This window comes from Peromyscus leucopus, chromosome 5 (genome assembly GCF_004664715.2).
Source record: "Peromyscus leucopus breed LL Stock chromosome 5, UCI_PerLeu_2.1, whole genome shotgun sequence".
Taxonomy (NCBI): domain Eukaryota; kingdom Metazoa; phylum Chordata; class Mammalia; order Rodentia; family Cricetidae; genus Peromyscus; species Peromyscus leucopus.
Genome location: NC_051067.1, coordinates 5,134,098 through 5,161,105, shown reverse-complemented (window position 1 = coordinate 5,161,105; position 27,008 = coordinate 5,134,098).

Genomic DNA, 27,008 nt, shown 5'->3' with positions numbered 1-27,008 from the left:
GCTGAGATTCATTCCGGATGAGGACTCAGAGGCCTCCAGTCTAAGGAAACAAGACCAGCTGAGGATCCTGCGAGGTGAGGTAGCTGTGGTTTGTTCTGGTTTTCTGATTTACAGCATTCACCCCAATAACTGGCCCCGAGTTTGATTTTATTAATAAGACTCTCTAAGATTCATGCTACATCTCTCTCTCTCTCTCTCTCTCTCTCTCTCTCTCTCTCTCTCTCTCTCTCTGTCCCTCCCTCCCTCCCTTCCTCCCTCCCTCCCTCCCTCCCTCCCTCCCTCCCTCCCTCCCTCCCTTCCTCCCTCCCTCCCTTCCTCGATGGATCAGGATGTATTTCTCAACTACTGCTCCAATATCTGCCTGCATGCTGCCATGTTGCCTGCCATGACAGTAATGAATTAAGCCTCTGACACTATAAGCCAGCCCCTGATTAAAGGCTAAGACAGAAGTAAAGTACAGAGAATTCTGAAAAGCACAGAAAAGCAGATGGATGGTCCATCAATAGAACATGTCTTAGTAACTGTTCTATTGCTTTCAAGAGACACTATGACCAAGACAACTTAGAAAAGAAAGCATAGTATTTAGGGCTCATGGTTTTAGAAGGTTAGAGTCCATGATTATCATGGTGGGGAGCATGTCAGCAGGTAGGTAGGCAGGCATGGTGCTGGAGCAGTAACTGAGAGCTCACATCTTGACCACAACCATGAGGTAAAATGAGCAAACTGGGAATGATGAGAGTTTTTCTAAACCATAAAGCTCACCCCCAGTGATACACCTCCTCCCAAAAGACCACATCTCCTAATCCTTCCCAAACAGTTCTACCCACTGGGGACCAAGTGTTCAAATGTATGAGCTTGTTAGGGTGATGTTCATCCAAGCCACCACATGAAGTCAACCTAGCTCAGCTTCAGTTGCACAGCTCTCTGCTGTGTGCAGGAGGAGAAGCTGCCTAAAAAAGCAGTTTAATCTCCCCCTGCTCAGTGTTACTAGGGATTAAGCCTTCAAGAGTAGGCAGCTCAACCAAAAGACCCTCAAATAAAACCAAGAGAAATATCCAAACTAACAGATGCACAAATCACAACATGGAAACACAAGAAACATTAAACATCAAGACAGTACAATACCTCCAAAAGGTCATACCTCCTCAATTACAGAGCTCAATATCACTGAAAGAGGCATGATGGCAGATGGGTATTTCAACAGTTTACTGGTGGAAATGGCCTGATAAAAAAATACAAACAAACCAATGAATTCAATGTATTTCCTAGAAAGAAAGATCAGCAGCAAGGAGGAAAAAGTCAATGAAAGAACAAACAAAACCAGCAATGTAGAGGAAAAGTTAGCAAAGAAATTGAGTTTTTTTTTGAATAAAATTGAGATAGAAATATTATAAGTGAAAACCTCAAAGAATCAGATAAAGGACACAGTGGAAGGTGTCACTAATGGCTTGATCCAGCAGAAGAAAGAATAAGGGTTGAGAAATTTCAGACATCCATAATACAGTAAATGAGTATGGACACAATGTTGAAAGTGCCAGGGTGTGGTCAAGACAAAAAAATCCAAGTCTTTCTGGGATAGAAGTAGCTGGGATTAAATACTAAAGGTATAGGGATTCTATTCAATGAAGTTACAGCATAAAGTTTCCCAAAATTTGGTGAAAGAAATAGATGAGAAAGCACAAGAGACATTTATAACACCACATAGACAGAAGTAAGGAATAATTTCTCTCTTGACATTATGATCAAAAATACAAAGGAAAGAAGAAATTTTAAAAGTTAAAGGGGCAGAGAAAGGGAAGAAATAGCTAACACTAATGATATTTGAAAAAGCCATATGTTGCTGGTCCTAACAGCTCCCTTGGGGGAGGGAGTGAAAAGGTGCGGTGTCAATGACATTTTTACACCTATAGATTAGTGCAGGTCTCAGACATCATCGGGGAAGTTTCTTTGTGTAGTGGATGATGGTAAATTCAGAAATTCACAACTGGTCAAAGTGCAGTGAACACTTGTCAGTGAAGTGCTCAACAACAAATGAGACCTCTATATCCTACCCACTCCCTGCAAGGCTCAGAGGACACCATGGAAAAAGAGGCAGAGAGACTGTCAAAGCAGAGTTTGGGAGGATTTGAGCAAAACAGGGTCTTCTGGATGTGACAAGACCAGGGCACCCATGAACTCACAACAACTGGTTGTCTGCATAAGATCTGTACCAGCTCAAGCAAGTCAACAGTCCAGCATGGTTGGAGAGGCTCTCATAAACCTGTACCTCTAGTTGAGGAGGGTTGACAGCTGCTGGTCTCTTGGGAAGGTGGAGTTAGTTTTCTTCAAGGACACAGTAGTTGAACACACTCCAGTGGGTGTTCACCCACAAGTATATGAGCAACACACACACACACACACACACACACACAAACACACACACACGTTTTGTTTTGAGGCAGTGTTTCTCAGTGTAGCCCTGGCTATCTTAGGACTTACTATGTAGGTCAGGATGGCCTCAAACTCACAGAGACTGGCCTTCTGGGATTGAGGGCATGTACCACCATGCCCCACTTGAGCGGCAGCACATGTTAAACTTGGGAGTTATAAAAAAATTGAAAAAATAAAATATGAAGTTGGGAGGGAAGGGCATGGTACTTGGAGAATAAAGAGCAAATATGATCAAGATACCTTGTATGCATATATGAAATTATAAAAAAATTAAAAATATTATATTTTAAAATGTTGTAAGAAAAAATACCCACTTACCTATAAAGGTAAAAATGTCAGGATAACATCAGAGTTCACATCAACAATGCTAAAGCCAAGAAAATATTGAGTGATGTGTGACAAACCCTGGAAGTGATAACTGCCAGCCAAGACAGCTGTATCCAATAGAGCTCTCTTCTCAAATGACAGATAGCCATGGGCATTTCAAGACAAGCACAAACTAAGGCAGCTGATGACCACTAACTCAGCATTGCAGGAGATACCAAGGATGGCCATAGAGGAGAGGGTCCCAGTTTATAAGAGCAGAGGGAAGGATAAATTTCTGAGAGACAGATTAACAAAGAGTGTTAGAAAGGAACCTATCACGTCTATCACAGTAGAACAAATAAAACAAACAAAACAAAAACCTCAGATATTAATGGGGAAAAGGTAAAGAATTAACAGTAGTCCAAACAATCAGAAAAAAACCCAGCATGGTGGTGAGAACTAGAACATATTTTCCAATGATAATCTTAAATGTAAACAGCCTCAACTCACCAGACACACAGACTAGCTGATTGGATTTAAAAAATAAAAATTTAATCACTTGTTGTCCCCACAAAATATACCTCATCAGTAAAGCCACCCCTGTAATTCAAGTCCAAAGATGAAAGCCAGCTATCAAGTGGATGGAAATTAGAGCAAGCTGCCGTGGCTATCCTGACGTGTCTGATCAAACAGACTTCAATGAAACTTAGAAGACATTGAAGAAGGTCACTCACATTAACAGAGAGAATGCTTTGACAAGAAGATATACGTGTAAATACATATTCCCCACATAGTTGGGTTTCCAATTCTGTAGACACTAACAGAAAAAAGATTTCATTGTGGCGTTTCCATACCTACACAGAGCACATTTTACTACATTCTCACTTGTCCTCATCTGTTACCCTCTCTTGTCCTCCTTTCTCTCTTTCCACTCCCTTCTTTTCCCAACTAACCTCCTCTCCCTTCAACTTCCATATCTATTTTCTTCTTGTGACTCAGTTGGTTACAGGAATATGAGAGTTTTCAGGAACACGACACCTCACTAGATAGTGACTTCCATACCACTGAAAAAGTCTTCCTTCCCACCAGCCGTAACAGCACAAAAGTTCGAATGGAGGGGTGGGTCCCATGAGCTCCTCCCCTCTCTATGACAGATTGTTGCCAGACATAACATTGTGTAAATCATTTGCAGGTAATCATAGCTGCTGTGAATAAGTGTGACAGCCATGTTGTGCCTAGGAGTCAGTATTCCACACCACCATCTCCACCTCCTCCGGCTCTTATATTCTTTTTTCCACATCTATAATATTCCCTGAGCCTTGGAAGGGATAATATAGAATTGAACAATGCACTTTTGAATGGACAGTTGGCTAATCTTGATTGTCAACACATTTGGGAAAAGGGATTCTCAATTGAGGAATTGCCTCCATCATATAGGTCTGTGGGACGTCCATGGGGGCATTTTCTTCATCACTAATTGATGTGGGAGGGCCCAGCACATTGTGTGCAATTTCATCCCTAGGCAGGTGGGCCAGAGATGTACAAGGAAGGTAGTTGAATGTGAGCCTGTGAGCCTGGAGCAAGCCAGTAAGCCCTGTTCCTCCATGGTTTCTACTTAAGCTTCTGCCTTGAATTCCTGCCCTGACTTTCCTTGATGATGATGAAATAGATGGGCACCCCCCTCCCACCACAAATTGCTTTTGGTCAATGTTTCATCACAGCAACAGAAAGCAAACTGGGACCGTTGGTCATCAGGGAGCCTGTGTGCATTGGTGAGGTCACAGTTCCCTTGGGCTGATTTAGGTCCGCTTGCTTTGTTCCCATTTTCTCTGACAACAGGCTGACCAGACATGTGCTCCACACTCTGTTTTATTCCTGTGTAGGTTTGCCAACCAGAATATCACATTTCTCACCCTTTGTGGCTGGCCCTTAGCAGTTAGTACGCATGTGTAATGCGTGGTGTTCCAACAGGTGACAGTCTTCCCACAGTCCCATTCCCTTGCTAGAGGTGGCGGGAAGAGGCTCTGGAGGAGCTCAGTGATGGTCACCTGCTTCCTTCTGTGTAGTTTTGCTGGTACTATTTACACTGTGTCCTTCCCCGTGCCTCTGTGTCTGTGGTGCCCCCTCAGCTCGTCTCCCCTGCCACCATCTTCCACTCCTTTCTGCTTGTTCTTCCTGCTCACTCCTTCCCCAACACACCCATTCTGCACATCATTTGGATTCCGCCTCTGTTTCTGGCTTGGTGGTGACGACCTTGTGTTATAATCTGGCCACAATTTCAACAAAACAACAACAAACAAAACAAAACAAAACCCTATCATTGCTAAGTATTTGGAGTAGCAGAATTGTGTCAAAGTTTGAATTTACATAGCTGTCCTGGACAGAATTCTTTAGAATGGGTTTTAAGGTATCTTAAGTAGTTCCTATGAATCTCAGGAAAAGCCTCCTTTTATTAAAGAGTATAAATCCTTTACTCTTCTTGGTGTTCTTACATGGCCATGTATTGCCAAGCAGGAGAGCTACACTCAGAGGAGCACGTCGCTGGATAATGTCATTGTGCAAACAGCAGGGTGTGCTTATGCGAGCTAAGATGTGCCAGAGTCCCTGGGAGGGCAATCCTATGCTCCTATGACTGTGTCTGGACGACCAGTCACACACTCCTTGATTTTTGTGTGCCATCAAGAGCTCTTCTCCAACTTTATATCAGCACACAATTCACTTTTGTGGAGTTTAAAGAATCAGGTGCCTGTAGCTGGCAAGAAGGCAGGCCCAGTTCAGCTCCTGCACACCCCACCCCACTCTCCAGCAGCTACCTTTGTGGAACTCTTATCCTGAATCCCCACCCGCAGTGACTCTGCTTACTCATAACGTTACTAAGCAAATAATTGTGGGTTACTATTGGGCATCTATAAACTACAATTAGTGTGTCATTAGAACTTACAGAACAGCTAGTCGTTAAGCATCCTTGCAGCATTTCCCCTGTTCATGTGCCCAACAACAGCCAGGTTTGCCTGCACATAGGTTCTCCTGGGGGTGTACGTCCTGTGTCTTTCTAGCAGGACTCTGGAGGGAGCCCAGCTCTTTTCCTACTGCCCTTTCTTTCTGTTGCACCCCAAATGTGAATCCATGCAGAAGCACTGGGGCAGCCTCAGAGCTTAAGGAGCCAGGAACTGCAATCAGGAGAACTGCAGAGCACTGGCCACATCCCTGGAGCTGTGCTGGTGAATGTCTTCAACAACAGTTCCCGAAAGGTAAACCTGTGCTTTAGTTCTTGCCAATTCCTGTAGTGTAAATGTTTCCAGGACAACTAATTTAAGCTAGTTGCATTGATGTCATTGAGAGGCTGGAAAGACACATACTCATTTCCAGGTTTTTGAGTTACATCGTGAGTGCCATTTAAAATAGGACGTGAATATTATTACTTCAATTATGGGTGATAATTTTGAAACTGGGATTTTCGAAGTTCAAACAATAATCAATCAATCAAAAAAAAAAAAAATCTAACGAGTAGATCGTGGCCACAAACTTGTGGTCTTCGGCTGTGGACCTGAAGAACTCCCACACAACCTAAGTGCAGGAGGGTGCCAGTCCAGGGCAGGTGGGATGATCATTCTGTTCTTAACCTTCAGGGATAAATGGTTCCTATCCAGGGACCTTGTTCTGACAGTGACATCTGATTTACTCAGGAAGCCGTGAGTGGTTTTCAGAGACGTTGCTGCGGACACTTGCATGCTCCCATCTCTCCAACAGGCTATGGTCACTGCCTCCAGCCACTGTTTGTTTGCCACGAAGAACCGTTGTGTCCGTCAAGTGTGGCTTACACTCTTACACTTCGTGTCTTTGGCTTTCTGTCCTGTTTCACTTGATCGCAGACCTCCTGGCTGTCTGAGCGCTGTCATTTTCATAGTTGTGATAGGATGATCAAATTTGTATCACTCTTTGCATTTGAGAAGACCACAGTGTTGTTTTGAACCTTAAGCTGATGTGTTTACAGTGCTCTGTGTTAGTTAGCAAGTGGCAGATGGGGGCACAGCTCTGACTCCACATGGAGAGAATAAATATAAAATTGCTTCCTTTTTGTCTTTATCTAGGAAGTTTTTGCTTTTTATTTAAAGGATGCTAGTGCTGGGTACACATGCATTTAATTAAATATATTCATGAGCTCATAATTTTATTTGGAATATTCTAGCAATTCTGCTTCTTTTCTCCCTTCCTCCCTATTTTCAACAGGTCGTCATAGTGAGTACCCTGGAGAAGGGGATTTTTTTCCATCCTATGTTGCAATCAGTGTTCCAGACTGAATGATACTAAAAATACAATGATGTAATTTGCTTCTAAACAAAAGCAAACCAGTTCCTCAGCAACAATATTTAGTTTTCAGTGTTGAGAGATGGCAAAGGTTTTCAGTAATTCTGTATGGCACACTTTATAGAACACATATATTGAGATAACATCCAAGTCTTAGTCAACAGTTTTCCAGATCATGATTCTCAAAATATTCAGTATAAAATAAAATAGAACAAAGAATAAAATAGAACAAAGTCCTGCCCCCCAGTGACATACTCCTTCCACAAGGCCACATCTTTTTTTTCTTATAATTTATTTTTATTTTATGTGCATTGGTGATTTGCCTGCATGTATGTCTTTGTGAGGGTGTCAGATCTTGGAGTTATAGACAGTTGTGAGCAGCCATGTGGTTGCTGGGAATTGAACCCAGGTCCTCTGGAAGAGCAGTCAGTGCTCTTAACCCCTGAGCCATTTCTCTAGCCCCGAAGGGCACACTTCTTAACCCTACCTAGACAGTGTCACCACTGGAAACCAACTATTCAAACCATCATACATGCACATTAACACACATAAGCATACACTATGAACACACATGCATATATATATATATGTATATATATATATATACACACACACATATATAGGTGCAGACACATATGTACACACACATACATATGCACATGTTTAGTTTTACCTAGGGTTGACTAAATATGTTAAGACTTTTTTCATACCATATACAAAACCCTGTGAGAGACTATTAGGAGTCTGAGAGTTAGCTCTGCATCATCAACTAAAGATGACTACTACCCACTTTTTGCAGCTTTTGTTAGAAAGCTGAGATAGGAATGGACTTTGCAGACCAAGTTAGACTTCCAACTCATATTCACTTGTTTCTGCATTATAGGGGCTGGGATCAAATGTGTGTGCCATCATGTCCAGCCTAATAGCCCCCTTTTAATATGCATTTACTCTATTAGTTCTGTTCTCCCTCTAGAGAACTCTGACAAATGCATCCTCTTCCCAGAAGTCATAGAACAATGTCTAATAAAGATTTGGTGGGTCTCATCCCTGAGGAAACCTGACTCTTACAGAGAAACTCATGGCTTTTTCTTTCATAATACAGTGGTTTTTCTCTTCTCTTCCCTGGGAGAAACTGGTGCAGTTTCTGGAATGAAATCCAGGGTCCCATGATCATCACCCTTTGCATTCTCTCACTCTCAACCATACTCTGCCTCCTACAGTCTGCCAGAGTTTCCATGGAAGTGACCAGGAGTCTGGCTCTGACCGCTTGGCTTCAGGGTGGCTGGTCTGACTAGGCTTCACTAGGCTCCTCAGATTTCAGATGGCTTTCCTGTGGATGCCCAAATTACTCAGGATCAGAGAATTTGAGCTTGCTTTACCCAGAAGGGCTGCATAAGGGGATGATTTGACCACAGGTGTGGTTACCTAGTGTTTGGAAGGGTCTGCACTTGGCTGTGCAGTGTGCTTTGATCCTGCAAGGGGGAGGTCTTTTGCCTCTCCCCTTGGCATTTGTATAAAAGTCCCTTTGAATAAATGGGAAGGGCCATTGAGTATTGACCCAGGTCCTCCCGAAGCTATCCTGTGTTTCTGTCTTTCTCCTCTTCACTATCTTTCTACATAATATTTTCTTATCCCTCTCTCCTTCACATAAAAACCCTTGAAAAGGTGGAGCTGGCCTCCCACACTTTCTCCATAGCTTCAGTTCTATAGTGGGCCCAAGAAAAACCATGTTCACTTTGCTTAGATATTTTTCCTGTAGTGATGGGGGTGTGTGGTGGTATTGTGTTCCCCAAAATATTGTGTACTCTAATAAATTTATCTGGGGTCAGAGAACAGACAGCCACTAGATACAAAGACTAGAAAATGGTGGCACTCACACCTTTAATCCTAGCATTCCAGAGATAGAAATCCCTCTGGATCTCTGTGAGTTCAAGGCCACATTGGAAATAGCCAAGCATGGTGACACACGCCTTTAATCCCAGAAAGCCAGCCTTTAATCCCAGGGAGTGGTGGTAGAAAGCAAAAAGATATATAAGGCGTGAGGACCAGAAACTAGAAGCATTTGGCTGGTTAAGATTTTAGCTGGTTAAGCATTCAGGCTTTTGAGCAGTAATTTAGCTGAGACCCATTCCGGATGAGGACTCAGAGGCCTCCAGTCTGAGGAGACAAGACCAGCTGAGGATCCGGGGAGGTGAGATAGCTGTGGCTTGTCCTGTCTCTCTGATCTACCAGCATGGACCCCAATAACTCGCCTCAGGTTTGATTTTATTAATAAGAACTTTTAAGATTCCTGCAACAGGGGTGGTGGTATCTTTTTGTCAGTTAGTAGTAAAACTAGAAGTCTCCTACAAATGTGTAAGTTGTTTTCTGTATATAAATTTAATTATTTGATCTGACTACTGTAAAGTAAGATTCTATTTTTTTTTCATATGGATGAACAGTTTTCCTAGTATTAGTAGTTCTTCCTTTCTCTATTGACATGGTTGATCAGTTCACTTTATATCAAATTTGTATATACTTTTAATTTGTTTCTAATTTCTTTGTTCTATTTTGTTATGCACATATCCTGAGCCAATAAAACACTTTGAAAATCGCTATGTCTGGGGACTGAGGGTGTAGCTCAATGGAGAGGATTTGCCTAGCTTGTACACATCCATGGGTCTGATCTCCAGCACTGTGTTCAGTATGCACATGTGCATACACACAGGCACAAGATCTATAAAGCCAATCCTCCTGCCCAGTTCCTTTTTTTTTTTTTAAAAAAAAGGTTTTATTTACTTTTATTTGCTGTGCATATGTCTGCATGTATGTGTACCACATGGGTGCTTGGTGCCTGGAGAGCCAGAAGAGGAGTTACAGATGGTGGGGAGCCACCATGTGGGTGCTGGGAACTAAACCAGGTTCCTTTGGAAGAGCAGCCAGTGCTTAACCACTGAGCCTCTCTCCACCCCTCCTGCCCCCAGTATTTTAATAGTTGTTTGAGGTCTTTGGGTTTAATTCTGTCTTTTTATTCATAGGACATTTCAGTATTTGTAATTCATTTCCTTTAATTCTAGAAATTTTTCCACTATTTTTTCCTGCTTTTCCTAGATACTGGATTATTCTTCTACATTTTTAGAATTCTTAATATTTATAATACTGAAAGGTAACAATTTTTACCCGGATTCATGTATACACAACAGGTCATGCTGGCCTCCAGGCTCACTCAGGACCTGTGGCTCCTCTCTCTCCTCTTAGCCTGTCCCCTACCCTAAACTTCTCCAACTCAAGGGCTTCAGTTCCTCCAGCCTCTCATTCCCGAATAACCTGCCATCTTAGCCCTGTGCCCTCTTGGTCCCCTCTCTCTTGGCCCTCTCCCCTCTCTTATTCTCTCTCTTTTCTTCCTCTCTCTCCCTCCCTGTCCCCGCAGTGTCCTGGCTCAGACTGCTGGCCATGTTCAGTCTGTTGCTTTCTCTCCCTGCTCTGGACTCTTCCGGACGCCTCTGGCTGTTCTGTCCCTCACATCTACAGTAAAAATCTTCCCCTGAACCACACCTTGGAACAGTCATGTCCTCACTTTACACATCATGTACATTTGCTTTTACTCTTTTATTAATTCAGTGGTCACTGCTCTTTCCTTTAATGGCCTTTTTTAAAAAATCTTTTCTTAGATGGCTGTAGCATTTGTTCCGTGACTTTTTTTTTTTTTTCTGGAAAGATTTATTTATGAGAACCGGGTTTTGCATCAAGTCATTTTCCAGGGACTTTTTGTATTTGTTCATTTTTAAATAGTAGTAAAAGCAATTGATGATTGGCTAGTTGTTTCTGCTTCTGTGGTGGGACTCTTCTGTTTTATCTTTTTTTCTGTTTGACTTTATTGATCTTTAGATCCCAGTGGCTTCTCTCCATTAGATAATTATAATTAACATTACTTTTTTTTTTTTTTTTTTTGGTTTTTCGAGACAGGGTTTCTCTGTGTAGCTTTGTGCCTTTCCTGGAACTCACTTGGTAGCCCAGGCTGGCCTCGAACTCACAAAGATCCGCCTGCCTCTGCCTCCCGAGTGCTGGGATTAAAGGCGTGCGCCACCACCGCCCGGCAACATTACTTTTTACCAATGGAAAAAAGCCAACTTTTTTCCTTTTCCATGTATTGTTTTCTGAAGCTTGTTCTTAGCTTGTCCTTGGCTGTGCCTGACTCTTCTGCAGAGATTTCTATTTCTAATGTGAACTTCACTTATTGTGCTTTTATTTTCTATTCCTCTATCATTTCTCTACCATCCTTTTCCCCCTCTTGGGCCATATTTCATTTAATTATTTGATTTTCATATTATTTTTGACTCTGTGGCATGCAGGTATTTGTATGCGTGCATATGACTGGAGGCCAGAGGTCAACTCTGGTGTCATTACTTAGGTGCTATCCTCTTTTTGTTGTTATCCAGACAGGGTCTCCCCCTGGTACCTTGGGCTGGTGTCAGCAAGGCTGGCTGGACAACGAGCTCCAGGAATCTGCTTATCTTTCCTCCCCAGTGCTGGGACTGAAATTAAAGTTACCAACATCAGCTTTTCAAGTGGCCAGTCAGTCTCAGCTCCTCATGCTTGTGTGGCAAGCACTGACTGAATTAATCCCAGTACTGACCACGATCTTACACGGAGGTGGAGCAGAACTTTCCGTATTCATCTTGTGTCCTTGTTTCTTTCTTGGTTCTTGGAATATGTTTGTGTAAACTTTATACTTTTACCCTTTATTGAGCGATAGCCTTCTGGGCTACTGTTTGTAGAAAAAAGGATTAATTGGGATACCTGGGATATCAGGAAAATATGCCCAGTGGCCTCTGACACTGGCACCAGCACTGTGCCTGGTTGGTGTGATTTTGATTCCTGTGCTGGGGGGGGGGTGTCACTCTGGGTCCTTGCCTGCACTGTGCTGGGCCTCACTCTGGGTCCTTGCCTGCACTGTGCTGTGGGCTCACTCTGGGTCCTTGCCTGCACTGTGCTGTGGGGGCTCACTCTGTGTCCTTGCCTGCACTGTGCTGGGGGGTCACTCTGGGTCCTTGCCTGCACTGTGCTGTGGGCTCACTCTGGGTCCTTGCCTGCACTGTGCTATGGGGGCACTCTGGGTCCTTGCCTGCACTGTGCTGGGGGCTCACTCTGGGTCCTTGCCTGCACTGTGCTGGGGGGTCACTCTGGGTCCTTGCCTGCACTGTGCTATGGGGGCACTCTGGGTCCTTGCCTGCACTGTGCTATGGGGGCACTCTGGGTCCTTGCCTGCACTGTGCTATGGGGGCACTCTGGGTCCTTGCCTGCACTGTGCTATGGGGGCACTCTGGGTCCTTGCCTGCACTGTGCTGTGGGGGCTCACTCTGTGTCCTTGCCTGCACTGTGCTGGGGGCTCACTCTGGGTCCTTGCCTGCACTGTGCTGGGGGGTCACTCTGGGTCCTTGCCTGCACTGTGCTGGGGGCTCACTCTGGGTCCTTGCCTGCACTGTGCTGGGGGGGCACTCTGGTCCTTGCCTGCACTGTGCTGTGGGGTCACTCTGGGTCCTTGCCTGCACTGTGCTGGGGGGTTACTCTGGGTCCTTGCCTGCACTGTGCTGTGGGGGGTCACTCTGGGTCCTTGCCTGCACTGTGCTGTGGGTCACTCTGGGTCCTTGCCTGCACTGTGCTGTGGGCACTCTGGGTCCTTGCCTGCACTGTGCTGGGGGGTCACTCTGGGTCCTTGCCTGCACTGTGCTGGGGGGGCACTCTGGGTCCTTGCCTGCACTGTGCTGGGGGGTCACTCTGGGTCCTTGCCTGCACTGTGCTGTGGGGGCTCACTCTGTGTCCTTGCCTGCACTGTGCTGGGGGCTCACTCTGGGTCCTTGCCTGCACTGTGCTGGGGGGTCACTCTGGGTCCTTGCCTGCACTGTGCTGGGGGCTCACTCTGGGTCCTTGCCTGCACTGTGCTGGGGGGGGCACTCTGGTCCTTGCCTGCACTGTGCTGTGGGGTCACTCTGGGTCCTTGCCTGCACTGTGCTGGGGGGTTACTCTGGGTCCTTGCCTGCACTGTGCTGTGGGGGGGGTCACTCTGGGTCCTTGCCTGCACTGTGCTGTGGGTCACTCTGGGTCCTTGCCTGCACTGTGCTGTGGGCACTCTGGTCCTTGCCTGCACTGTGCTGGGGGGTCACTCTGGGTCCTTGCCTGCACTGTGCTGGGGGGTCACTCTGGGTCCTTGCCTGCACTGTGCTGGGGGGTCACTCTGGGTCCTTGCCTGCACTGTGCTGGGGGCTCACTCTGGGTCCTTGCCTGCACTATGCTGTGGGCACTCTGGTCCTTGCCTGCACTGTGCTGGGGGGGGGGGTCACTCTGGGTCCTTGCCTGCACTGTGCTGTGGGCTCACTCTGGGTCCTTGCCTGCACTGTGCTGGGGGGTCACTCTGGGTCCTTGCCTGCACTGTGCTGGGGGGTCACTCTGGGTCCTTGCCTGCACTGTGCTGTGGGGGGTCACTCTGGGTCCTTGCCTGCACTGTGCTGTGGGTCACTCTGGGTCCTTGCCTGCACTGTGCTGTGGGCACTCTGGTCCTTGCCTGCACTGTGCTGGGGGTCACTCTGGGTCCTTGCCTGCACTGTGCTGGGGGGTCACTCTGGGTCCTTGCCTGCACTGTGCTGGGGGGTCACTCTGGGTCCTTGCCTGCACTGTGCTGTGGGGGGTCACTCTGGGTCCTTGCCTGCACTGTGCTGGGCCTCACTCTGTGTCCTTGCCTGCACTGTGCTGTGGGGGGGTCACTCTGGGTCCTTGCCTGCACTGTGCTGGGCCTCACTCTGTGTCCTTGCCTGCACTGTGCTGTGGGGGGGGGGGCACTCTGGTCCTTGCCTGCACTGTGCTGTGGGGTCACTCTGGGTCCTTGCCTGCACTGTGCTGGTGGCTCACTCTGGGTCCTTGCCTGCAGGTGCAGGTTGCTGACAGTCTGAGTTTTATTTACCTGCATGGCACCCGGTTCTTTCTAAGTTAGCTTTGCTGACAGTGTGCTTCTTGCAAAAATAAATTCTTTACCCTCTGCAGGATGCTCATTCTGTTTGTCCACATACCCCTATCCTTTTGTTCCAATCAAGATGTCTTGGTTAATCTTTCCAGGAGGTCATCGAATCTAGAGAATTCCATGTTAGTTTGAGATTGTCAAAGCTCATGACGTCTTTCTAAGTCCTGTCTTCCCCAGACACAGTTACCAGTGTACTCAGTAACAAGGTGTGGTTTAGGATAGGGGCTTTCCCTAATTCTCTTGTGATTCGAGGGGAGAATAGGAAATAGAATTATCTTTTTAGTACTATTGTAAATAAAAAGTTAATTATTGTTGTTGAAAAAACGATAATCAAGTTTATCAGCCAGCGTAATCAGATACACTCTTCCTTTGTAGTTTATAGCTTTTCCCTCTCAGATTAAACCCAGTAAATCAGACTATACCATGAAAAGGTATTATGTTAACACTGTAGTCAGAAACTGTCATGGAGTGCAGGTGAAAATGTTGCTTTGTCTACCTACAATTTCCTGGCTTGCTTTTCATGAAATGCGTTTTTGTTTCTAGCAGTTAAATGTATATAAAATTTTAAAGCTTCCATACAACAAAAGAGGTGATAGGCAGGATGGGAGAAAATCTTTACCAGACATACTCAGGCAAGTGGTTAATATCTAGACTATATGTAAAGAACTTCAAAATATAAACACCAAAATAACCTCCCCAACTGGCAGTCAAGAAATGGACTAATGAGACGAACAGAAAGCTTCCAAAAGAAAAAAAACCCAAAATGACCAATATGTACCTTAAAAGGTATTCAACATCTTTACTCATCAGGGGAGTGAAAATTATAACTATTTTGGGATTCCAACTTATTCTGGTCCGAATGGCGATCATCAAGAAAAGAGACAACAGCATGTGCTGGTGAGGATGAGTGGAAAGAGGAACCCTGTTCCCCATTGATGAGGTTATAAACTACTACAGCTATTATGGAAATCAGTATGACGGTTCCCCAAAATTAAAAATAGAACTGTCGTATGACCTCGCCATACCACTCCTGCCTATCCCTAAGGGACTTTATCTCCTACCTACATCTCACATATCCAGATTTATTGCTGCTCTAGTCACAGTAACAAGTAAATGGTATCAGTCTAGATGTTTATCTGCAGACGAATGGATAATGGAAATGTGGTAGATAGATGCAGTGGAATTGTACTCGGTGGTAAACAAAAATGAAGCCATGAACTTTGCAGGAAAAAGAATGTAGCTGGAAACTATTATAAGTGAGGTAATTCCGATTCAGCAAGACAACAAAAATGATCTCATATGTGGACCGAGCTTATGTTTGTATGTATGGCTATATTATAAGTGGAGGTCAGTGTGTTTCTAGGCTGTGAAACTAGAAAGGAGACCATGCGAGAGGACATGAGGTGTTGAGAGCCGTGGGGTGCATATAGAAAGGCATGGAGGGCCGTGGGGTGCATATAGAAAGGCATGGAGGGCCGTGGGGTGCATATAGAAAGGTGTGGAGGGCCGTGGAGTGCATATAGAAAGGCATGGAGGGCCGTGGAGTGCATATAGAAAGGCATGGAGGGCTGTGGGGTGCATATAGAAAGGCATGGAGGGCTGTGGGGTGCATATAGAAAGGCATAGAGGGCTGTGGGGTGCATATAGAAAGGTGTGGAGAGCCGTGGGGGTGCATATAGAAAGGCATGGAGAGATGTGGGGTGCATATAGAAAGGTGTGGAGGGCCGTGGAGTGCATATAGAAAGGCATGGAGGGCCGTGGGGTGCATATAGAAAGGTGTGGAGGGCCGTGGAGTGCATATAGAAAGGCATGGAGGGCCGTGGGGTGCATATAGAAAGGTGTGGAGGGCCGTGGGGTGCATATAGAAAGACATAGAGGGCCGTGGGGTGCATATAGAAAGACATAGAGGGCCGTGGGTGCATATAGAAAGGTGTAGAGGGCCGTGGGGTGCATATAGAAAGGCATAGAGGGCCGTGGGGTGCATATAGAAAGGCATGGAGAGATGTGGGGTGCATATAGAAAGGTGTAGAGGGCCGTGGGGTGCATATAGAAAGGCATGGAGGGCCGTGGAGTGCATATAGAAAGACATAGAGGGCCGTGGGGTGCATATAGAAAGACATAGAGGGCCGTGGGGTGCATATAGAAAGGCATGGAGAGATGTGAGGTGCATATAGAAAGGCATGGAGAGATGTGGGGTGCATATAGAAAGGCATGGGAAGAGGTGGGGTGCATATAGAAAGGCATGGAGGGCTGTGGGGTGCATATAGAAAGGCATAGAGGGCTGTGGGGTGCATATAGAAAGGTGTGGAGAGCCGTGGGGGTGCATATAGAAAGGCATGGAGAGATGTGGGGTGCATATAGAAAGGTGTGGAGGGCCGTGGGTGCATATAGAAAGGCATAGAGGGCCGTGGGGTGCATATAGAAAGGCATGGAGAGATGTGAGGTGCATATAGAAAGGCATGGAGAGATGTGGGTTGCATATAGAAAGGCATGGGAAGAGGTGGGGTGCATATAGAAAGGCATGGAGAGATGTGGGGTAATATAGAAAGGTGTGGAGGGCCATGGGATGCATATAGAAAGGCATGGAGAGATGTGGGGTGCATATAGAAAGGCATGGAAAGATGTGGGGTGCATATAGAAAGACATAGAGGGCCGTGGGGTGCATATAGAAAGACATAGAGGGCCGTGGGTGCATATAGAAAGGTGTAGAGGGCCGTGGGGTGCATATAGAAAGGCATAGAGGGCCGTGGGGTGCATATAGAAAGGCATGGAGAGATGTGGGGTGCATATAGAAAGGTGTAGAGGGCCGTGGGGTGCATATAGAAAGGCATGGAGGGCCGTGGAGTGCATATAGAAAGACATAGAGGGCCGTGGGGTGCATATAGAAAGACATAGAGGGCCGTGGGGTGCATATAGAAAGGCATGGAGAGATGTGAGGTGCATATAGAAAGGCATGGAGAGATGTGGGGTGCATATAGAAAGGCATGGGAAGAGGTGGGGTGCATATAGAAAGGCATGGAGGGCTGTGGGGTGCATATAGAAAGGCATAGAGGGCTGTGGGGTGCATATAGAAAGGTGTGGAGAGCCGTGGGGGTGCATATAGAAAGGCATGGAGAGATGTGGGGTGCATATAGAAAGGTGTGGAGGGCCGTGGGTGCATATAGAAAGGCATAGAGGGCCGTGGGGTGCATATAGAAAGGCATGGAGAGATGTGAGGTGCATATAGAAAGGCATGGAGAGATGTGGGTTGCATATAGAAAGGCATGGGAAGAGGTGGGGTGCATATAGAAAGGCATGGAGAGATGTGGGGTAATATAGAAAGGTGTGGAGGGCCATGGGATGCATATAGAAAGGCATGGAGAGATGTGGGGTGCATATAGAAAGGCATGGAAAGATGTGGGGTGCATATAGAAAGGCATGGAGAGATGTGGGGTGCATATAGAAAGGCATGGAGAGATGTGGGGTAATATAGAAAGGTGTGGAGGGCCATGGGGTGCAAAGCAGAATGGAGGTTTATGGGGTGGATGGGAAGGTAGGGAGGAGGGGAGAAGAGGGGCAGATAGGAATTAACTAAACAAATTTTGTTTGAAAACACCACAATGAAACCTAATACTGTGTGTGCTAAGTAAAAATATGAGACCATCTATACATATTTACTATACATACATATGCACCTCAATATATGATTTACATATCATGTAACTTGCATTCTATATATACATGATAAATTACAAAAAGATGAATAATTTTAATGAAAAGGCCATATTCTGGGGATGAACAATCTCAATAGTAAAAAGATTACATGTGTAAAAATGATTTTTTCTTAGGTTATCTATCCATAATGAAGTAAATGTTACACTAAGACTCAAGTTTTATTTAAATAATAACTTATTGATATGAAGCAGCTGTCTTTGATGCTACCTAGAAGTTGATTTAAATTATTGTCCCTAAAATAACCTACTTGGAATGTATGTCTTTTTACCAATCATTGGCACCATCCAGCTTCTAGGTAATTAATCTGAATGTGGCAAATTCTATAATAGCTGCTAGGATGTTTTTCATTGCACTCACATGATCAATTCATGGTTGTCACCTTGCTTCAGTGGACCAACCTACAAGGTCCCTGCGATATTGTAATTACATCTCCTCTTGGCACTGGTGCATTATGCGTGGATGTAATGTGGGAGGTCCTTTCAGCTTTCATTAATTCAATATAAATCCAAAGCTTGCAGGTTCAGCAGAGCTTGCTAGTGGCTTAATTGGGATTGCTGGATGAAGAGCATCGATTCTGTCTCACTCAGGTAGAGATGAAAGTGAAGGCAACAATAGATACTGCATTTGAAGGTCACTGGGCTGTAGTCACACAGTGAGCAAGACATTAAAGCACATGGAATAATGGGTTTTTGTTTGTAAAGCCTGGAGAAACACAGGAACAACCGACCTTGAAATTCCATGTTTCTGACTCATAGCATTTGCTTTTGAGTTGTAGGGAAATGCATTATTTAAAAGAAGATTAATTTTAGCAATATTAATCTTTGGAATGTTTGTGTCTGGCATTATTTATTTGTAGACACTAAGGTGATGTGTTAGAGTAAGACATAGTGAACTTGATATAAAGGGTAAAACCACTCATTCGTTAGCCTTTCCTTAACCTCAAGTTCATACCTAAGGGGCTGCCCACTTCAGCATCTTCATTCCCAGCTGCTGTCTGCCCTGCTTCCCTGAGCCTCCCCTAGCCCAGCTGCTGCAAAGAGCTCCACAGGCAATGAGCCCCACCCCCACCCCACCCCACCCTCACAAAGCCACACAGCTTCAGCATCAAGTTCAAGCATCAAATCAGGCTCTTCAGGAAGGAACATCAGCTGTTTTAAACTTGACAGCCCAACTTAGGGTAAAGAGAATTGTTGTCTATTGTGTCTTCTGCAATTAGGGAAGGACACAGAAGTCTCCAGCAGAGATCAGTCCACAAATGGGAAGAGTAAGCCGCAGAACACTGGCTCACAAACAGCCCATGGGAGTCCCTTAGGCAGAGCACTCTTGGTGATGCTGGAGACAGTGTTGTCTCCTCTTTTCCCAGGCAGCAGAATGCCAACCCCATGCTGCTTTTATTATTTTTGTAAATTGTATTTATTTATTTGGTGGCCACAACCACGTATAATCAGAATTTTCTCATTGCTAAAGCATTTGAACAGGCAAGTGTAGTCTTTGATGGTATAGTCTCACTCGTGTTCTAGAGGGCAATCAAGGGCACTGGCAATACCCTGGAATATTTGGGGGGGGTCTATGTGACCCCATTGGCCAACAATCCAAAAGAGGTAACCCATTCCTGGCACTGGGTTTTTTATTTGCGTATGGTGTGTAGCAGGACCATTGTTCCCTCAGTATAGGATACCTCCATTTAAATATATATTTAATATATATATGTCTTTGACATTAGTGGGTTTCCATATGACCTTTGCCCCTGCCTGAATCCCCCCACACCCACCCCACTGAGCCCTTGCTGTTCCATTTCACCCTATTCGATCCGCCTTCCCTTGAAAGCCCTCTCCCCACCCTGACCTCTTCCCAGTTTCCTGGCCTCTTTGGGGATTTCTAATGAAGCACACATATCTAAGGATTTAAAGCTGATATCATTGAGTGACAGAAAACTTGCCAGTTTGTCCCGGTTACCTCACTCAGAATGAATGTTTGCAGCTCCACTTACTCACCTGTGAACACACAAGTGGGAATTAACATTTTCCTCACTCCTGCCCCTCTTTCTAATGTCGGAGTTACAGCCACAGCTTTACAGCTCACCTAGGGCTGGCTCAGCTCACGTCCTCTTCCTTGTGCCTTTAAAAACCAAGTTCTCATTGCAATTTCCACATTTAGAACTAAGTTCTGATCATGTCTTCTCAAGGCACTCCAAAGAGACACTGTTTATCCCCAGACAAATCAATGGCTTCCCTATTGCTGCTGTGAGACCAGCTCAGGGATTGAGGGGGATCCATGGAGTCGGCGGACTAATCACTCAACTTGACTTTTCTATCTGAGGGAGTAAAACTTAATTTTCTGAGGACAGCAAAAAAGGGAAACACACACACACACAGACACACACACACACAGACACAGACACACACACACACACACACACACACACACACACACACACACACACATCCCCAACATGTCAGGATCTCACCTAGGGTGCTGATGAAGGACAAGCCATCCGTCAGAGAAACTGAAAAGGAGATGCAGAGCAGGTGAACTACTGGACAGACAAACAGACACAGGAGATTTTTCTCAGGGCCAAAGCTTAGTTCTTCATTTTATTCTTTCTGTTGCTTGTTCTACTCTGTTTCTTTTCTGTTCTGTTTTTCTGCCCTGATGTTTCCTTCTGTCTCTCTTGATGTCTTTCTTCTAGCTTTCCTTCTCCATCTTTCCTGGGGTTTTCCTTCTATTGTGTTTTTATTTTTTCCCTTACAGCTTATATACCCCAGCAAAATCTTTCAAGCAGTATAAAAATTACAAGATGGTTACATTTTGTTTTTTAGTGAATGATTACAATGAATATAAGTAAAAAAATTATGTTTTCCATATCCTGTACATGATTAAATATTTTATGTATTACAGGTGAAAAACAAGTTATTCCAAGAACCCACATACCCATTGGGTACCCATTTATACCCAAGCAACTTGTTACAGATTAACAGACTGTAAGCATGCAAGATATTTTTCTCAACCAGGTCTTTTACTGGCAGGCTGCATTTTGCAGTTACAAAGAAAGGATCAATCATTTTATTATTTATCTCAAAAGGTAGTCTTATAAGAAATCTTAAAAGAATCACAAATCTAAACTTTTATATATAAAAAAGAATGTCAGTTCTACTTTAAATCCTCAGGGTGCATACTCATTCATCAACAGTTTTTTATATCCTCAGGAAGCTGAGGGCAGAAATGCACACAAGGAATTAATCATCACCCTTGATCACCAACCCATTCTAGCAAGAAAGGTTCGTCAGCCAGCAAAAGCCAGGCTGCCATTGTTTATGTCCCTCACTCAACTATTAAAAGTGTGTCTTTCTAAACTTTGAACTGTTCCTCAAGATTTTCTACCTTAAAGCCACTAGCAAAGACATCTTAACCTAACATTAAGTCATTATTTAAAGCTTCGTTTTAGCTATGAACCCAAACCACATCAAAACCTATGAACATAGCTCCTAAATTAAGATTAAAGAAATTTGAGCTATTGTGGCTCCTGGGACTCAATTGTTTTCCTTAATCATTAATCTAAGCCACAGTCTATAGGACTCCTCAAGAGAAACTCGTAAGTCCTGGCTGTGTGACACTTGTTCCTGTTTTCTATCCTCTGAAGCCTCTGCTTTATCAAGGGTAGGGGAAACATCATATCCTGCTTTACCTATATTAATTTTCCCATTAAACAACCTCTATCACAATCCTTTATTATATTTATTAAAAACCCTCAGTCATTAAAATTCTATTTCAGCTAACACTATTATTGTATAAAATCATTGCTTCAGTTAAACAGTACAGCATAAAAGGAAATCATCTTCATCATAATCTACAGGTAAAAATGCCCAGTAGAACGAGATATTCCCATGAGATAATCACACCCATGCACACCGTACCAGATACCAGAGGAAAATGTCAGCGGCAAACATGTAAAGACACAGCATAGCAAGAGACATTCTGGAGCTGGAGCCTCAGCCTTGCCTATCCAAGACTCACCCATCAGTGCCTTGCATTCTGGTGGGTCAATCTCCTGAGGTCAGTTGCAACCTGCTGCTCCTCTGACATGGCCAACAGCACTTCCCCAAGTGACCTGTTGCTGGAAACATTATTGTTCCTAACAATTAGTGCAGATGTATATTTTCATTTAGTCTTTCCCTTTACCTCCATTTCAAATGTGTTGCTCTGTATTAGGGAGCTTCCAAAAGTATCTGCCATTACACATCGTTGTATAAATAAGAAAGGTGGTTGTTCTAATTACAACAACAACAACAACAACAACTTTTCTCAGATAGTAGTTGGTCTTGAAAATGCTCTCCACTACCTTGGAGTTTGAGACCAAGGCCACTGTATATAAATGTGTGCATGTGCAGGTGTGTGTGTACATGTGTGTGCATTTGTATGTACAGGTGTGTGTTCATGTGTGTATGTGTGTGTGCATGTGCATGTGTAGAGTCAGGCGAGGAAGAGAAAGTTTCTCAAAGAGTTCCTGACATGCAGGTCAGCACAGGAAGTCTCCTTGGGCCACAGAGGACAAGGATGCCACCATGTGAATTCGCCTTTCTCCTTGACCAACATGCGGAAGTCAGAGAATTGTCCGAAGATGACAAGACAGCAGCCAGCTCCTGCTGGGGTCTTCTGTGGCCTGCAGGAGTAGACACTGGTCTTCTGTGGCCTGCAGGAGTAGACACTGGTCTTCTGTGGCCTGCAGGAGTAGACACTGGTCTTCTGTGGCCTGCAGGAGTAGACACTGGTCTTCTGTGGCCTGCAGGAGCAGACACTGGTCTTCTGTGGCCTGCAGGAGTAGACACTGGTCTTCTGTGGCCTGCAGGAGCAGACACTGGTCTTCTGTGGCCTGCAGGAGCAGACACTGGTCTTCTGTGGCCTGCAGGAGCAGACACTGGTCTTCTGTGGCCTGCAGGAGCAGACACTGGTCTTCTGTGGCCTGCAGGAGCAGACACTGGTCTTCTGTGGCCTGCAGGAGTAGACACTGGTCTTCTGTAGGGCTTTCTAACAACGAGCTCTTTGGTGACAATACCAGGTTTTATAACTCCTGATTTATCCCCTGCAAACAATAGCTACCACATCTCTTTTCTCCGCCACACAGTAAGTCACTGGCCTGGACAAGAAGTCCCTGGGCCCTGCTTTTCTACCCTTATTCTTCTTGACTGCAGGGACTATTTGCTTTCTATTGTGTCTTTGACTTTTTAAAACTCCCAATTGTGCTTCTGATGAAACTCCCTAGCCAGGTGTGTGAGTGTTGTTTAAAAGCCCCATCTAGGACCAGCAATGCCTCCCACCACGCAGGAGTATCTCCTCTTTAGGCAGCCACTGAGAATGGGATGGGTTATATGACCAGTTAGCACTTTTTGTCCTGGCCTCTTTTGAACTAACCACACAATTACAGGACCTCTGGTCAGTGTCTATGACCAAGGACAGGCTTTCCCTGTGTAGATTCCTTGTGTAGATTTTTCTGCCACAAGCATTTTCACTGAATTTTGGAATAGACCAAGCATGACCATGACTTTCCTATTACAGCGGGAACATCTAGACATAAGCTTCAGAAACCATGTGTAGGCTTCTAGAATATGCTGAGCACCTTTTTAATACATTCCCTGTCCCCTGCCAGATGCCAAGCCCTGTATCCATTCTGCTCCTTTAACAACACTTCATTGTTCACTCAACAACCCTATTGCATCTGCAGAGAGCCACACTTGGGAAAACAACATGAAGAGCTTGAGGGTGACAGCAAGGCCCAGAATGCTGTGTGAATCCTGGCTAGTGCCATAGGAACACGAGGTTTCTTCTGTGGCTCAAAGAAACCCAAACTAACAAATTATAAATACTAACAATGAGTTATTACTAGCTTAAAATCACTTTAATTTAAAAATTAGGTGTGTGTGTGTGTGTGTGTGTGTGTGTGTGTGCGCGCGCGCGCGCGCACGCGCGCAAGTGCCTGTAGAGACCAGAGGAATTGGATCTCATGGAGTTGGAGTATAAAGTAGTTGGTGAGCCACCTGCCACAGGGCTGGGGACGGGCCTCAGGTCCTTCGTGAGAGAGCACTCCACACTCTTAACCACTGAGTCATCCTTCCAGCCCCCATAGCTCAAATGAGATCAGAGTGCTGGCAATGCCAGTTTGGGGAGGTTAAGACAGGAACAGTGAGAGGTCAAGGCAACCCTGGGCTACATGGACCCTCTTTGAAAATGTCAGCAAAACAAATCAATTCAGGGCAAGAGTTTACTGTGATAAACTTCACTTTGTCTGCCCTGCAGTAATTTACTCCCCAAAGACAGTCCAAATATCCAGAAATGAGCTCAACCTGAACTATAGGAGGGTTTCTGGCAATTAGACAAAATCCATCATTCCTTAGGAACTTGTGAAACTGGTTCCTATCTACCAAAAGGAGTCATTTCCTTTAAAGTTGGCAGGAGGGACATACAGCTGTCTGTGGCACCCAGTGGCGTGTATACTTTCCAAACTCTGTGTAAAATCTCTTCCAGCTCATCGTAGCCTTCATCAGTTCTGGCAGGGCTCAGTAGCCACAGGTGGCTGACATGGAGCAGTACAGTTCCAGACTGCTTCCTTCTGCATTATCACCCTTTTCACTTTTATTTAATAACTTTTAGAAAATGAAGTGTTATTTCAGTATGAAATTCAAAGCAGGGCTTGGGGGGATGGCTCCATTGGTAGTGTTGGCTGCCTAAGTATGAAGACTTGAGTTTGATTCTCCAGAGACTCTATATATGGGGGCGTACATTTAATCCCAGTTCTGGAGAGGTGGAGACCACTAGATCTCTGGGACCCACTGGCCAGATGGGTTAGCTTTCTTGGTGAGCTCCAGGTCAGTGAGAAATTTGTCTATGGACAAACAAACAAATAACAACAATACCAAAAACCCAAGGTGTAGGGCAACTGAGGAATGACATCCAGGTTTACCTCAAACCTCTACATGCACCTGAACACATGTGAACAAAAATGAACACACACACACACACACACACACACACACACACACACACACATACACACACACACACAGTTGAGAAATTTCAAAACACAGTAGACAAAACAGTTTAGTGCTTAATGGTATGTGAATAGGTGATAAAACAAAACTAGAATGCTGACAGGGAAGTGATTATGAAGGACATTTCCTTTATATCAGAGTAAATACACTGTGGAATTAGAATAGAAAATAAAGTTTTCTCCAATCCTAACACTATTAACTATTATTATTATTATTACTATTATTATTATAATTACTGACAGGATCTCATATGTAGTGCAAGCCAGCCTTGAACTTTCTATGTAGCTCATACTGGCCTTAATCTCCTGATCTCCCTGCCTCAGCTCTCCAGTGCTGGGATGGCAGACATGCAGGGCCAGGTGTAGCTTATATCTTTTTAAGAGGGAAATTCTGAGCTCCATGGGTCTGAAGTCAGGTGGGGTAGAGCCTTGGTGATGTCGTAGGCTGAATGCAGTTTCTCAACATTAGTCTTGTGACTCCATAAAGCCTTTTGACAAAGGGAAGTGGAAGCATTAGAAACACAGGAAAATGGGTGATGCTGGACCCATGGCCAAGTCTGGTCATGCCCACAGGATGACACCCTAGCAGAAGAGATAACAATCGAGGACACTGACTTTTTTCTTCACGGCATGAACTTCACCAGTTTCCTGGAACTTGAAAAAGAGTTCACTGGAAGAGAAAACAAAGCAAGCCGATAACCTTGTAGACATTAGGTACTCAGGGTCTCTGCAAAGGCAGCCAGCCGTAAGTGCATGGGCTGCATCTAATTTGCCCTGTCATCTTCGAGTGGGAAGAACATTGGAATGAAGGCTAGGTTGAAAAGCTGTTAAAAGCCAGAACGAAATAATGACTATCTAATCCATCAACTGAAAACTGTCAGAACCCATGTCTTTGTGAGACTTGGCTTGATGGTAATTGGAGCACAACTTCTGAGTGTTCAATTGGTGCTTACTTGCAGAGAAGATAAACCAGCCAGAGAAAAGGAGCAGTAAGCAGATAAATGGACCTCACTCTGCCCTCTGCACAGTGTAATCAGGAGAACAGCTTACTCAGAAGAGGAAATCTGAACAACTGCACCCCATCTGCAGATGGGAAATACAGGGGTGGTTTGAGATGTCTTGACTTTCAGGGATGTTCTCTGAGCATTGACCTGAAATGTGCCTCTCCAGATAACAGACATTGCCTAGCAAGGCTAATGAACCTTATCTACCATCCAAGTGCTATACCCACAGCTTCTCCTGCTTAGTAAGCAGGGATTTGTCTCTAAGTCTTTGCCTTCTTAGGCTCAGAGGGCTGTCTCAAAGGTGGGGGTTTCCAGGGTTTTCCTTTCCTCGTGCTGAGATCTGGAAACCCCATGTAGTTAAATGGCAGCTGGAGTTTGTTGGTTACATTAAGAGAATGCCTCAGAAAAACATGTCCTGTGTAAAAGCACTGCAGTGTGGAAGCCTATGGGTACTCTGTGATTCCGGGCTCAAACACAGTTGGAACCCTGCTGCCATGCCATAAAAGGACTGTGAGCAAGGAGCCTGGGGACAGATTTGCATCAACAACCGCCTTGACAACGCACAGCAGACTGAGCCTTTGATGTCCTGGGAAATGCTTCTTGCTGGGCAGTTTCAAATGTTGCCCCAGGTGGATCAGAGAGCTGCTTTCTCTCCACTTAGCTCATGCTGCTTTAGCTGTGCAGCTGATGATGGTTAGACCCTCAGAAGTGGGGCTGCTTCATCAAGGTCGCGGAAGCCACCCTGCTCCCATTTAGGTTCCTATCATTGCTGCCACGTGGATGGCTTGAAGAGAAATCCACAGCTGCCCACCAGAGAGACACAAGTATGGCATGAGAGTCCCAGAAACTTGCCTTTGACCTTGACTCTCTGACCATAATTCTCTGCATGACCTTGGATTAATCCCATTGCCTCTCAGCGCTTCAGAGAGCCTGGGATGAGTTAGCATGATAGCTTTAAAACAGGCCTGGGGGAGACTTGTCAAGGAGCCTCTAAGAGCTGGAGATGGCACACAAGGAGGAGGCTTCTCCCAGAATATTCTGCCCAGTGCTAGAGAGGAAAGTCCACTCTTTTCCATCAACTGTTATATGCCAGGAGAATGCTCTCCCCAAAAGCTTTTATTCGAAGAAAGCACTATCAGCTTAAAATATTTCTAAAAAGCCCTAACTAGATCATTACCCACCGCCGAAGTCTGATTTTATGGATTTCCTG